Here is a 15,102-nt window from a genome sequence, read left to right on the forward strand (position 1 = left end):
GAATGCTCTTTGATTGTAAGTGAACTATAAATCCCAATAACTACATCCTTCCAAATGACAAAATGGATCCCCCCCCCAACCCCACCAGTATTCAAATTTCGGCATATAAGATACAGTAGAGTCTCACTTACCCAACATAAATGGTCTGGCAGAATATTGGATGAGTGAAAATGTTGGATAATAAGGAGGGATTAAGGAAAAGCCTATTAAACATTAAATTACGTTATGATTTTACAAATTAAGCACCAAAACATCATGTTTTACAACAAATCGACAGAAAAAGCAGTTCAATACACAGTAATGTTTATTTATTTATTTATTTATTTACAGTATTTATATTCTGCCCTTCTCACCCCGAAGGGGACTCAGGGCGGATCACATTATATACATATAGGGCAAACATTTCAATGCCCATATACACATAGAACCAAGACAGAGACAGACACAGAGGCAATTTAACCTTCTCCTGAGGGGATGTTCGATTCTGGCCACAGGGGGGAGCAGCTGCTTCATCATCCACTGTGACGGCACTTCCTCATTCCAACATCGTAAATTAGTTAAATTAGCCTCCCCACTTTATAAGTGGTACCTTATTTCCTACTTGATAGATGCAACTATCTTTCGGGTTGCTAGGTCAGCAGCGAGCAGGGGCTATTTTTTATTATTTAATTGACGGGTGCTCACCCCGCCACAGGCTGGCCTCAAACTCATGACCTCATGGTCAGAGTGATTTATTGCAGCAGGCTGCTCACCACAGCCCGTAGTAATTACTGTATTTACAAATTTAGCACCAAAATATTGCAATGTATTGAAAACATTGACTACAAAAACATTGACTATTAAAAGGCCGACTGCGTTGGATAATACAGAATGTTGGATAAGTGAGACTGTATTTGTGCCAAATTTGGTCCAGTGAATGAAAATATATCCTGCATATCAGATATTTACATTACAATTCATAACAGTAGCAAAATTATGGCTATGAAGTAGCGACAAAAATAATTTTATGGTTGGGGTCACCACAACATGAGAAACTGTATTACAGGGTTAAGGTATTATGAAGGTGGAGAACCACTGCTGTAAATCCTCATGAGGTTGTTTCCTATTTCCTCCCTCTGCTATTTCGGTGGAGTTTTGGGAAATCTAGAATTCACCCAAGTGCATACCTCTTCTTCTGTTGAACTACGCAAGCAACAGCTCTCATTGGCATCTTGGTGAGGCAATGGCCTCAAGTGGCTTGGTGTGGAAGGCAGCACATTGCCACTCCCCACCCCACCCTGCTTCAGGAAACAGGAGATGTTGGGAAGCCCTTGTATCCCTTTCGGGCATGAGGGAAGCTTGGAAACTCACCTGTGTTGTGGTGCAAGCAATTTCCCTAGTCAGGCAGTTTCCCATTAAGGTCTGACTCTGAATTATGGATGTAGATTTTTATACATTTCATTCCCACAAGCAAGAATATAATTTCACCATTATACTGTATAGTATTTGAGAAATATGTATAGTTTGGTATGTCTTTTGGGGGAAAATCACACATGTGGATTTTTGGAGGTTGCAGAAATATTGTTTTTTAAGCAAAAAACAAACTTGTGCTATTTATTTTTTACTCAGGAATTTTGTTTTTTGGCTTAGAAATGCCATTTTCTGCACACACACACACACACACACAAACATCCCCACAAAAAGTCTTCAGGTTTCACAGGTTTTGAAGCCTATTCACAGTTCAGGATTTATTCTTTGCAAAATGTGCTCGTGGTTCTTTGCAGAAAATACTGTTTTATGTGCAAAACAGCCGCGTGTGAAAATTTATTTAGAATGTACATCCAAACTGTAAAGGTCATTATTGGCCCAGGATTCTTCTCGTCATGGTTTCATGACACTTGAAAAACATTTTTTGACCATTTCTTGGATTTTGTTTTTCAAGAGGTCTTTCCACCCTCCATTAAACATATGAAAACCCAGCTCCCTAAGAACTCTTATTAGTAAAGGTAAAGGTTTCCCCTGATGTTAAGTCCAGTCGTGACCGACTCTGGGGGTTGGTGCTCATCTCCATTTCTAAGCTGAAGAGCTGGCGTTGTCCGTAGACACCTCCAAGATCATGTGGCCGGCATGACTGCATGGAGTACCGTTACCTTCCCACCGGAGTGGTACCTATTGATCTACTCACATTTGCATGTTTTCAAACTGCTAGGTTGGCAGGAGCTGGGGCTAACAGCGGGTGCTCATTCCGCTCCTGGGATTTAAACCTGGGACCTTTTGGTCCGCAAGTTCAGCAGCTCAGCGCTTTAACATACTGTGCCACCAGGGGTCCAAGAACTCTTATTACAATAATGTAAATTTTGTTACTTTTCACCAGATATTTGTATATGTCACAGGGTAAATCAATATGCATGTTCTGTCTTGATGTGCACTGTGGACTTTATTTTAAAACTTTTCAGAAAGAAAGCTAAAATCCTTTTCCCTCCACCCAGTCTTTTCGTGTGGTCAGCATCTGTCATCAAACAAGAATTAGTGAAATTATTATTATTTTATTAATTAGTGAAATTATGGCAGATTAATTTGCAAAGGGCAGCAGATAAAAGAGATGTACTTTGAAAAGTTAAACCTCCTATTGCCTTGATGAATGCACTGGAATAATGAAATGAATTTTGGACTGTAGCTGTTCAATTAAATTAAATAGCTCCATGTCCTACATATGAAGTTCACTGGTAGTGATCTATTTTGCGGGGGGGGCAAGGTGCAATAATTTTTTTATCCTGTATTGACGACATGGCCAAAAATATTAAGAAATGTTGATGGGATGTTGTGAGCAGATATGTGATTTTGTTACAGTTAACTGATTTTTATGGGCTGCGGTGGTGCGGCGGGGGGAGGGTAATCTGCTGAGCTGCTAAATTTGCTGACCATAAGGTTAGTGGTTCAAATCCATGGGACGAGGTGAGCTCCTGTTGTTAGCCAAAGCTCCTACCAACCTATAATCATAGAATCATAGAATAATAGAGTTGGAAGAGACCCCATGGGCCATCCAGTCCAACCCTCTGCCAAGAAGCAGGAAATCGCATTCAAAGCACCCCCGACAGATGGCCATCCAGCCTCTGCTTAAAAGCCTCCAAGGAAGGAGCCTCCACCACAGCCCGGGGGAGAGAGTTCCACTGTCGAACAGCCCTCACAGTGAGGAAGTTCTTCCTGATATTCAGGTGGAATCTCCTTTCCTGTAGTTTGAAGCCATTGTTCCGTGTCCTAGTCTGCAGGGCAGCAGAAAACAAGCTTGCTCCCTCCTCCCTATGACTTCCTCTCACATATTTGTACATGGCTATCATGTCTCCTCTCAGCCTTCTCTTCTGCAGGCTAAACATGCCCGGTTCTTTAAGCCTATCCTCATAGGGCTTGTTCTCCAGACTTTTGATCATTTTAGTTGCCCTCCTCTGGACAGCTTGTAAACATTTCCTTTCAATTGCGGTGCCCAGTGCTCAACCGGGCAGTTAAAAAACATGCAAGTGTGAGTAGATAAATAGGTACTGCCACAGCGGGAAGGTAAAAGTGCTCCATGCAGTGATGCCAGCTACATGATCTAGGAGACATCTACAGACAGCGCTGGCTCTTCAGCTAGAAATGGAGATGAGCACCACCCCCCAGAGTCAGATTGGACTTAATGTCAAGGAGAAACCTTTACCTTTACTTATAGTCTTTGCTCACCAAAAGCTTCATCCTTGCCTCACAATGGGGAGTGGTAACCTTACTGGATCACAATCACAAGAAAGGATGAGGATCCTGGGTAAGAGATGCTGGGGAGGGGTGTTGGGAAGGAAGGGAAAGGGAGAGAGAAAGAGAGGCACCCAAACCACTTCCTGCCAGACTCCCCAAAGAGACATTCCTTTCCTTGCTTCGTTTAGACAAGTTGGGAAACAAATGTCACAGCTCGAGAGGGGAGGGAGGTCCTCCTCCAGGCGAGAGTGAGAATGATTTTGCCAGATGGGCTGAGGGCAGATGCCTCCTTCGCTAACGTCTTGGTGTAGCTTGGTCTGGGGAGAAAGGCCTCAAGAATTTGTTTCAACTCAAGCTATATTAAACTAGGGTTAGTTCACATAGTGGGGAGTGCAGGGTGGGAGGGAGAATTTGGCCCTATGTCAAGTTGTTTGGAAGAGAATCTGGGAAGAGAGTGAGACAGGCAGCATTTAACACATCTCCCGATTTGCTTGAACGAGATCTGGAAAGTTTCAGCTTCACTTCTGTAGTGTACCGTTTCTAGTCCTCATGGTAACAGGGAGCAAACACTGAGCACAGGCAAAAAGGAATGCTGGACATACCTTGGTGGGGTTTGATCTCTTCTGTAAAATAATTTAAGGAACATGGCATGTCTTGGGGGAGAACCTGGGAATGAGTAATTCAGCATAGCTATGATTTCTTACAGGTGGTATACCCAGGTATGCGTCCATTCTCCTCTGTGAATTCTCAAACTCTTCAGTCTTTTGAAATTAAATGTGCAACTTTCCTTTATAAAAAGAGCCCTAGTCAGGGCATCTGGACAGCATAGCTTTTACATACGGATGCTCAAGGGAAGCATCATAGTTCATTCAAAAAACACCACTTGCCAATTTGCATGACCTGGAAATGCTATGTTATGTCTTGCATGTGAAAATGAACCATGGAAACTCATACAAATTGTTATTGTTATTTACTTTCAACCTGACTTGGATGTATGGTGGCTATAGGAATGAGAGACCTCCAAGAACCCTGGTCATAATCTGCCCTTTTTAGATCTTACAATTCAGAGCCAGGGTTTCTTTGTGCGTACATGTGTGCATGTATCCACGGAGGATACATTCCCAGACTTCATGAGGATATGTGAAATCACAGATACCAGTGAACTCTATTGAAATGAAGGGCCTCTGGCCCAGGAATACCATAACTTGCACTGGAGGGCATAGAAAATGCCTAGGGAAGATATATTTTGCCAGATATGGATCAATGATGCTATGGATACTGGTTCTGCAGATACTGAGATTGTACTTTGTACACATTACATGTGTTTGAACACTCCTGCACAATTATACGTACAGAAGTATTTGAACTTTTTTTTTTTTTGCGAAATGCTTGAAGAAATAACGAGAAATCATGACATCTGAAAAAAATCAGCTATTCACTGTCAGATGACTTTGCAACAATAGTTTGGGAGCTAAACAGCTTCTGTTTCAGTGTAAATCAAACTCCTCCTGGCTTTTAACTTTACCCATGCCAGCAAATAAACTAATTCAGCAGTTTGCCCTTCACTCTCATTGCTTCGGGTGAGTTGGCTATTTGTGTGCGTTTTAAGACCCTACATATTTTTATTCATTGATGTATTCCACTTATTTATCGTGTCAGAAGCAAATTGAGAATGTATTATAATGTATAAAAAACTACAAACAAAGTTAAAAACTTGGCATTATACTAAATTTCCTTTGACCAGAAGCTGGCTATTTGGAGTACTTCTGGTGTCACTGTGAGAAGGTCCTCAATCGTGCATGTGCCAGGGCTAAGGTTGCATTGTAGTAAGTGGTCTGTGGATGGCTCTTCTCCACACTCACATGTCCTGGACTCCACTTTGTAGCCTCATTTCTTAAGGTTATGTATTTCACTATTGCCTTTTTTTTAAAAAAATGCAAACTTTCAAAAAAAGTTTCTAATAAATCAGAGATAAGCCAGATTTTTTTTCTTTTTAGTGAATTATTCTGAAAGAAAAGCTGCAGAGCAGGTTCTGTCTCCTGTGAGCATTCCGGAAACTGCTTCCAAACCAGTCTCATAATATACTTTTGATCTGCTTTCTACTTAAGGTAACATTGTAAATTAATCTACTTAGACTTCCCTACTTGTCTTGCAGATCTTAAAATATTAATTATATCTCCCAAATTATATATCATGGCTAGTTTGCATAGCCATGAAAGTTGCGGTCCAAAAATATTATTTTTGCAAGCCTTGCCTATTAAGTCATTCTTCAAATTATTTCTCCCTGAAAAGTTAAGGCAGTGGTTCTCAACCTGTGGGTCCCCAGATGTTTTGACCTTCAACTCTCAGAAATCATAACAGCTGGTAAACTGGCTGGGATTTCTGGGAGTTGTAGGCTAAAACACCTGGGGACCCACAGGCTGAGAACCACTGGGTTAAAAAGAATGAACTGTCAAGGAACTTAGAAAATCTGCCAGCTCCTCACTAATGCAACTGTTGAATTACAACAATCAAGTGAGCAAGCAAGCAGAGCGCTAGAAGCTTGCTTGAATGGGAAATCTGACATTGCTGTCCAGAACAGAGTGAACCAAAACTTTCCATTGAGTTTGAAGCCAAAGGTGGAAATTCCATGGTGTTTTTGAGCCTGGAGGTATTCTCTTGATTAAAATCTCTGTATTTGCAAGGTGAAGGGAAGCGGGTGAGACCTCTGGTCACTGCAGTTAAGGAAGTGTTGCAGCCTAGGGTCTGCTAGAGTCCTGTTTTTCATCTCGGATGTTTTGCATATAGCTTTAATACGTCAAATGTCCCCCTGGATCTTAAGTAGGAAAAAAATCATTCCAGTCAACTAGGACTGGAAAAGGAAAAACTCCAGAAATTGGCTCCTGGGCCACAGACATAGGGCAGCAGGTTAATGGCAAAGCTGGAACTTGCCTGTTTGTAGGAGATGACTGATGATGTTCATGTAACCTAGAAAGAAAGAAAAAGAGGAAATCTCTGGGTAACAGATGAAAAGGGGCAATCGATGAGGAAAGGATCAAGTTAAATATACAGTGGAATAGAGGTAGTATGTGTTACTATATTTAAGAAATCAATCAATGTGTATGTGTCAATTTCAAAATAAGATGCATGAAGCTGGTTGGTTGAGCCATGTCTGGAGAATTGTTAAGTCTGGGAGTTTTTGTTACTGTTGCACTTTTGTTCAGGCTTGAGCTAAGCAGGTGCAGAGACAGTTGAAAGAGAGAAGGCAAGAGACAGAGTTTGAAGTGTGCTCTGGCTTCCTGAGCTGCGGGAAGGAATTTATCCACATGGACAAAGGAAAGACTATTTTAAATCTCTCATAAAAGGACATTATGTGAGTTGGTGCAACTGAGCACATTGTACACATGTTGTTCTGAGTTTAAGAAGAATAAACATTTGTTCTTTATTGGTCACCAGCGTGGCACATATCTTCTTTTTCTGGCAAGGCAGTGCGTGGACTACACATTTCGATTTTTCATTCTGTCACAGTATGTACTGTATATACTTCTGTATGTGTTGATCTTATGTATACATTGAGGTCAAGTTTTGGGACCAAAATTGTGCATTTTGATGTCACCTTTGAATAAGTAAAGGGATATTCAATAGAGGGGGGAAGCTCTAGTGTCACCTCAGGAAGTCAGCCATCTTTGGCTGCCACCACGTTTTCCTATCCAGCATTCAGAAAAGCCAGAAGTTGTTCTTTGGTAGAGAGAAGAAAGGGATCAGTACTGTTTTTAGGCTCCTCCAGAATGGGCCGAGCTCTTGCCTTTCTCTGCTTCTACAGCACACTTATTAGTGCAGCAGCATCTGGCGTTGCCCAGTTTAGCACCAATTTGTACAAAAGGATATGGAAAGTTTCCACTTTCATCTTGTTACTGTTTTTTATCATTTTAAATGCAAAAGTACAACTTTATATTATTTTAAAAGTAGGTATAAAGTTGACTACATAGATCGTGCCCATTTTAGTTGCTTAATTGTTGTTGGATATGTGTGTGACTGTGTATTTGGTTTGTTCCAAGTCCTAAAGAGATAATAGTTTTTTATTCTAATTCAGATGTTCTGAAGTTCACCATTCGATCATACCAAAGATGAGTCTAAAAACAAAAATAGCTTGGGAATTAATCTGGGTTTGACTCCCATCGGATCATAAATGGTTTAAAACATGGTTTGTATCTAGATCTGTCCAACAAAAGAAAACATTCCCAAAATCTCAGAGTATTCCACCTATAGCAATGGTGCTTAATAAAATTAACCTAAATCGGTGGTTCTCAACCTGTGGGTCCCCAGATGTTTTGGCCTTCAACTCCCAGAAATCTTAACAGCTGGTAAACTGGCTGGGATTTCTGGGAGTTGTAGGCCAAAACCCCTGGGGACCACAGGTTGAGAACCACTGCCCTAAATTGTCGAGGTATAGAAAAGTGACTTACTCTGGATTCCCAGTTCCTAGAATCCATCATCCAGTGTGGCTGCTGTGCATTCTGGCTAGAGGATCTTTTGAGTTGTAGTCCCTGCAAGTAAACTATTAAAATCTCAGCATGATCTTGGTTATGTAAGAAAATGTAGGGGTAGATTCTTTTCTCTCTCTTTTTCCTGTCATACAAAGGAGAACTCTGGTCACTAGTACCTTCCTCTTATCAAGTGGAAGCAAGCAAAATACCCTTTAAGCGAAGATAATATTTCTCATCTTCCAACCCAGCAGTTCAAAAACATGCAAATGTGAGTAGATCAATAGGTACAGCTCCGGTGGGAAGGTAACGGTGCTCCATGCAGTCAGGTCGACCACATGATCTTGGAGGTGTCTATGGACAACGCCGGCTCTTTGGCTTAGAAATGGGATGAGCACCAACCCCCAGAGTCTGACACGACTGGACTTAAGGCTTTACCTTTACCTAATCTTTATTAATGCCTGTGCTTATAAAATCTACAGGTTGGAAGGACCGCCATAAAGAGACATTGATTTCATCATTCATCCAAGTTGACACTCTTTTGCTAAAAAATATGCTTATACCTCAAAAGTTTACATCCTCTAAAACAGTGGTCGGGAAATTTGCGGCTCTCCAGATATTTCAGGCTGCAGCATTTCTTCATTAATGGTTATGCTGATTGAGACTGATAAGATTTGCAGCCCAGCTACATCTGGAGTTGCCAGGCCTGCCCCAAAAGCAAAAACAAAAAAAAAGATGTCACTGGCTTTCAAAAGAGTACTTTTTAAACCTCACATCCCAATTTAATTCAACACATCCATCTACTAAAATGCATGACAGCTTAATTTAAAATTACAATCAAGCTGTAGCCCTGAAGGAGCACCACATGTTCAGGATCCAGAGGGCCAGTATTACTATTAGGCTGAGGGAACTGCTTCAAGCTGCACTTGCTGCTGTGATGGGAAACAATAGCAGTCCCTTAGCTATTCGTCTTTAACCTTTTTGTTGTCTCTTAAAAGAATGGAGTTGCATTTTTCTCTGATACTTATCCCATACCCTCTAAACTAGCCTGCAGTCCTCCATTGCTCATTACCAGTGTTGGTATATCATTCAGCTGCCAACAACTTTGTCTTCAGTACAAGAAGGGCTGTTGCCTTGACTCAGGCAGGAAAATGTCTTGGGATGATTGTTCTAATCAACACCACATACCCTCAAATATTTCATAGCTGAAAACAGACGTGTGTGGCCAAAAAACAGATAATGCTCAAGATTACAAAAGTTGTTTACAAGGAAGAACAGACTTGTGTTGTTGAATGCTTTCATGGCTGCAATCATTGAGTTGTGAGTTTTTTGGGCTGTATGGCCATGCTCCAGAAGCATTCTCTCCTGACGTTCCACCCACATCTATGGCAGGCATCCTCAGAGATTGAGAGATCTGTTGGAAACTAAGCAAGGGAGGTTTATATATCTGTGGAAGGTCCAGGGTGGGAGAAAGCACTCTTGTCTGTTGGAGGCCAGTGTGAATGTTGTAATTAATCACCTTGATTAGCATTAGTGGCCTTGCCAGCTTCAAGGCCTGGCTTTTTCCTAACTGGGGGAATCCTTTGTTGGGAGGTGTTAGCTGGCCCTGATTGATTCATACCATAGATGTGGGCAAAATGTCAGGAGGGAGTGCTTCTGGAACATGGCTATACAGCCTGGATAACTCATAATAACACAAGTACAAACTTGTTAGGAGAGGCTGCAGCAGTTTGCTTTCCCTGAGCTTATAGTAGTGATTCCCAAAGTGGGTGCTACTGCCACAGGTGCCTTTGCCATAGGCATTAATTCAGATATTTTTCTGTTTAATGTGTTGTCGAAGGCTTTCATGGCCGGGATCACAGGGTTGTTGTATGTCTTTCGGGCTGCGTGGCCATATTCCAGAAGTATTCTCTCCTGACGTTTCGCCCACATCTATGGCAGGCATCCTCAGAGGTTGTGAAGTATACCTCACAACCTCTGAGGATGCCTGCCATAGATGTGGGCGAAACGTCAGGAGAGAATACTTCTGGAACATGGCCACACAGCCCGAAAGACATACAACAACCCTATTTTTCTGTTTAATTGCTATTAAATTAAAAAAAATAATTTTCATGGAGCGCGGAGTAATATTTTTTCTGGAAAGGGGGCAGTCGGTCAAATAAGTCTGGGAACCACTGGCATACAGGGAAGAGCAAAACTCCATTAATCCCTCTCACCTGCTGAGTGAATTGTGTGCAAATTAATTTTGCACTTTGAACTCGATTCGCAGCAATGGAAAGTAAGCTGGGGACAAAAGAGAAAAGTAAACTGAAGATAAAAGAGGAAACGGGAAAGAAGAGAAGGAAACAGACATTTTATAATCAGAAAAAAATGGGACAGCAATTGATTAATTGGAACTGATTTGCTATTCCTTATTATGTTTGTGGGATGGCAAAAATGGGATGTCCTCCATGTTAAATTTGAGGTCTCCACTCTTCTGAATCGTGGAGGCTATGGAAGGCCAGGATCTCTGTAGCCTCGTCCTGGGCTGCTTGCCTGCCTGCCTCCGTGTGGCCCTCTTGCTGACGCAAGCAGCGTGTCTGGCCAGGCCCAGCAGCAGTGGCCGGAGCCTGGGCTGCGAGGTCCTGATGGTACAGTTTGCTTCCCTTGGGTTGGGAGGAGGGAGATGAGCTAATTCAGCAAAAATGTGCCCTTCCATTTGGGGAACTGCTTCCAGCAACACTACCACCGATGCTGCCTCGAGTGTGGATACGTTTGTTCCTAAAAACAAGAGTCATCCATGTGCGATTGCAACACCCACGACTGTGTTTCCAATTAGTCTACCAGATCCGTCCTGGGCACTTTTTAAACATTCAAGAAAAAAAGTGCACATTTTAAAATGTCACTCTTGCCTTCTAAGCATGGAGATGTGCTGGCACGGAGGATGGCTTTGGCTTGGCAGGAGCAGAGGTTTGAAGCAGCCTCAACATGTTAGATCCACACAACCTCGTAACATTTTGCTTAGGCAGAGGATGTGCGTCACTGCAGCACCCTTTGGCGAGGGGCATGGCAGAGCGGGTGGTGCTGACACTGCCGACGCCAACAGCAAGCTTGGCAGCATTCACCTGCTTGCCATGGGAAATGCTGAACCCCCATCCCCCGACTTTTATTGCTATTTTGCTGGGAAGGGGGAGAAGAGGAGGGTGAGAAGTGTGCTAGTTTTTCGTCTTGGAAACAACATGTAGATGTTGCATTTGGCTGAGCTTTCTCTGGAACTGGGATATGGATTTGCTCACCAAGGGCTTCTCCCCCACTCTAGTCTTCCTTGGCTGAGCTCCGAACTTCTGCATCTGAACAGCTGCAAATGGAACTCCATGTTCCAAAAATGGCAGTCGCACATTGAGTGTAGCTTACACACACATCTGTTCTAAGTTATGATTCCAGTTATGAGTATCCTGATGACATTTGTCTTTTTGTGTCACCCCTTCCAGAGGGGTAGGTATGGGATGGGGTGAAATGAGAGGAGTAGGTAAAGGTAAAGGGTTTCCCCTGACATTAAGTCCAGTTGTGACCGACTCTGGGGGTTGGTGCTCATCTCCATTTCTAAGCCGAAGAGCTGGCATTGTCCGAAGACACCTCCAAGGTCTTGTGGCCGGCATGACTGCATGGATGCTCCTATTGATGCTCCTTCTTAATGAAGATTTCCTTCAGTCTCCAAGTTTCTAGCACTGCAGTAGCTTAACACTGAAGTTTAGGCTTCTGAAGAAAAGAAGCAGGCAAAGTGACCGAGGGAATGCAAACGCAGCAAACATAAGTGGTCTCATCCATGAACGTAGATGGTTCTTATGGGTTCATGAGCACACATTGATCAATGAATAAGCCTTAGCCGCACCTTTCTTATGAACATAGAATCATAGATTCTATAAAAGGCAAGTACAAATGCCATTGACCTTGGATTTTTTCATGAATGTTTAAGCCCAGAAAAGGTACCAACAGGTATTTTTAAAGGATAAATGCATCTAGAAACGTGTGGTTGGAGAAACAAAGTGTTGAAAACACTTTTTAGATATATATTAAAATATGAAAAAATTGTGAGTTTGATGGTGGTTTTTTTTTAGGTTTTTTTTTTTAGAAATATATCAATGTAGAGAGAGACTACTTATTGAATACACGAAACTATGTTGAAATAGGCAGATTGGTCAGTTTGTAATGCCACCTATATCAGCCTCCTATGAAGACTAATTGGAAGGCCTGGCCAGTACAGAATAGGAGAAATCCTTTTTCTGAAACCTGTGAACCAAAAACAGTACTCCCAGCAATCCAGGTGATTTGGCTGGAAGGAAAGTACATCCCTCATTTTCCCCATCCCTCATTTCTCCCTTGCACTACCATTGCCATTTTAACCTCTTTCTCAGTCTGGAGCTCCTGTTGCTGTGGCGCGTTAAACTACTGAGCTGCTGAACTTGCTGACGAAAAGGTTGGTGGTTCAGATCTGGGGAGCGGGGATAACTCCTACTGTTAGCCCCAGCTTCTGCCAACCTAGCAGTTCAAACACATGCAAATGTGAGTAGATCAATAGGTACAACTCCGGTGGGAAGGTAACGGCGCTCCATGCAGTCATGTTGGCCACATGACCTTGGAGGTGTCTACTGACAACGCCGCCTCTTTGGCTTAGAAATGGAGATGACCACCAACCTCCAGAGTCGGACACGACTGGACTTAATGTCAGGGGAAAACCTTTACCTTTACCTCAGTTTGTGGGAAAGAAAAGTGCTAACTGTACAAAGCAGCTGGTGTGGCTACCTGGCCTTGAGCTATCCATTAGATGCCCTGGGTAATCTTAAGTCATACTGACTGCTTCTGGAGACCCCTGTCAGCCAAGCATTTGAGGCCTGCCTGACTCTGGAGCAATGGCAGCAATAAAAGAAGTGTCAACAAAGTCCTTCCCTTCTAGCACTTTTCATGGGGCACCTGACTCTCACTATGGAATGGCCAGTGTTGATAGGCAATATGTAATTGACAATTATCCCTTGCATTCGTTGCAGTTGCTAAAATAATGTGGCTGAATAGGATTCTTAGTTTGAACCATCCAAAACTGTCACATTTGAGCCAGATCAGGCTGAGAGGAGGGTGAGGTTGAGCCTAAAGTGGCTCCAGAAATGAAAGGGCGAAAGTTTATTGCCAAAAGCAACTTGTATGGACTCAGACTGGCAGGCCTTTTGTTATTGTTTTCAAGTTCAATTTTCAGTTTTCCAGCAATAACTATGAGGAAGTATTGAAATTCTGCTCACTTGGGGACTTACCTGACATTTTGTATTCCTACCCCTGTATTTTTCTAGAGTCATTGTAGTAAGGAGCAGTTTTCTCAGGAATGCCATGGTAGGGATAATAATAAGTAGTATGTGGCCATTTTATTGCCCCACAAACTTCTATCTTATACATAGACTTTAAGGGATGGCCCTATTACAATTCCATTTGTTAGTAGACCATGCCAGATCTTTTGAACCATCATTGTCCTATTACTGAATGAGGTTTAACATCTTTTGCCTGATCAAGACGCCAGTGGTGTTTTGAATGCTTGCATGATATATTTGTGCATTTTGGTAGTGAATAAAGTTATCACTGTTTCAAAGCTTTTGAATTTCCTTGTATCATGCCAGTGAGTTGATAAATCTGTTCCAGGTATTACTCCAAGCTTTAGAAAAGGTTTCCAAAATGCTAAATCCTGCCCTCAAATAGGTACAGTACTTTGGATATTGTTCTTTCAAGTTTAGATTAAAACCCAGGGTGGATTCATGTTGACATGGAAGCCACCACGGAATGTGGCATCCAATCCTTGGGACTCCCTTCTTAAGCCGCTTTTCCCTTGCTTTTATCTTTTTGGTCTTTGCAGGCAATTAAAAGGTTTTGTTTCTTTTCTCATTTGATTAATATTATTTAGAAAGAAGCTGAAGCACAAGTTAATTAACAGTGTGTGCTTTTTTTAAAGCATGTTTATGCTGTTAGAGGGTTTTCTAAAGAATTGCAATTTTTTCTACCAAGAATATTACATAGGTAAAGGTAAAGGTTTTCCCCTGATATTAAGTCTAGTCATGTCCGACTCTGGGGGTTGGTGCTCATCTCCATTTCTAAGCCGAAGAGCTGGCATTGTCCGTAGATACCTCCAAGTTCATGTGGCTGGCATGACTGCATGGAGCGCCGTTACCTTCCCACCAGAGCAGTACCTATTGATCTACTCACATTTGCATGTTTTCAAACTGCTAGCTTTTCAAAGCTGGAGCTAACAACGGGAGCTCATCCTGCGCTTTAGATCTGAACCACCGACCTTTTGGTCAGTAATTTCAGCAACTCAGCAGTTCAATATAAATATAAGTAAATTAAGAGGTTTTTGGAGACAGATTCCCTACTTAAGACACACACAGAAAAAAAGTGAAGGAAGAAAATAGTAATATAATGTACTTATACTTTACTGAAAGGGGAACCTTTGAAATTAATTCATTACGTGTAACTTAGTTCCCTCCAAGCTTGGCATGTTCAGTGGTGTTTCTTTAGGACAGCAGAACTTCATGCTTTGGGGCTGAATCCAGCTCTTTGGCACTCCCAGACAACCAATCCTCCTCCCCCCTTACATCATGGTTTGTTGGTTTCCAAGTTTTGTATGGTTCCCCCTATTCTAACACGTCAAAATGCCTTTCCTAAGGCTTAATTGTTGGGAGTGAAATTCTCAATGTGAACGATGCTGGTATTTTGGGCCCCACCCCTGGAATGTGGCCCCTAAGAGCAACACTGAGATTGAATTTGGCCCTCTTGCCTGGAAGAGTTCTGCAGAAAAGGGCAAAGATGGGAGAAGGCACTGAGCAGATTGCGAGCAATGCTTTCGTAGCAGATGAGAGTGCCTGCTGGTTAGCTGGCAAAGTGGTTGAATGAATCTCCAGGTCAGCAGGGAGGGACGCTGTGC

General features: G+C 42.3%; 1 protein-coding gene across 6 annotated transcripts in view; it reads left to right on the forward strand.

Annotated features, from left to right (window-relative positions):
• Nucleotides 1-15,102, forward strand: part of hdac7 (histone deacetylase 7) — a 281,863-nt gene that overhangs the window by 143,705 nt on the left and 123,056 nt on the right. The window contains exon 1 of one of the 6 annotated variants that reach the window (XM_008116433.3): nt 3,643-5,810. The exons of the other annotated variants lie outside the window; for them this stretch is intronic. The gene's annotated coding sequence lies outside the window, so the exon portion shown is untranslated. Of the gene's footprint in view, nt 1-3,642; nt 5,811-15,102 lie in introns of those variants that run through there. 6 annotated transcript variants of the gene reach the window in all.

This window comes from Anolis carolinensis, chromosome 2, assembly GCF_035594765.1.
Source record: "Anolis carolinensis isolate JA03-04 chromosome 2, rAnoCar3.1.pri, whole genome shotgun sequence".
Lineage (NCBI taxonomy): Eukaryota > Metazoa > Chordata > Lepidosauria > Squamata > Dactyloidae > Anolis > Anolis carolinensis.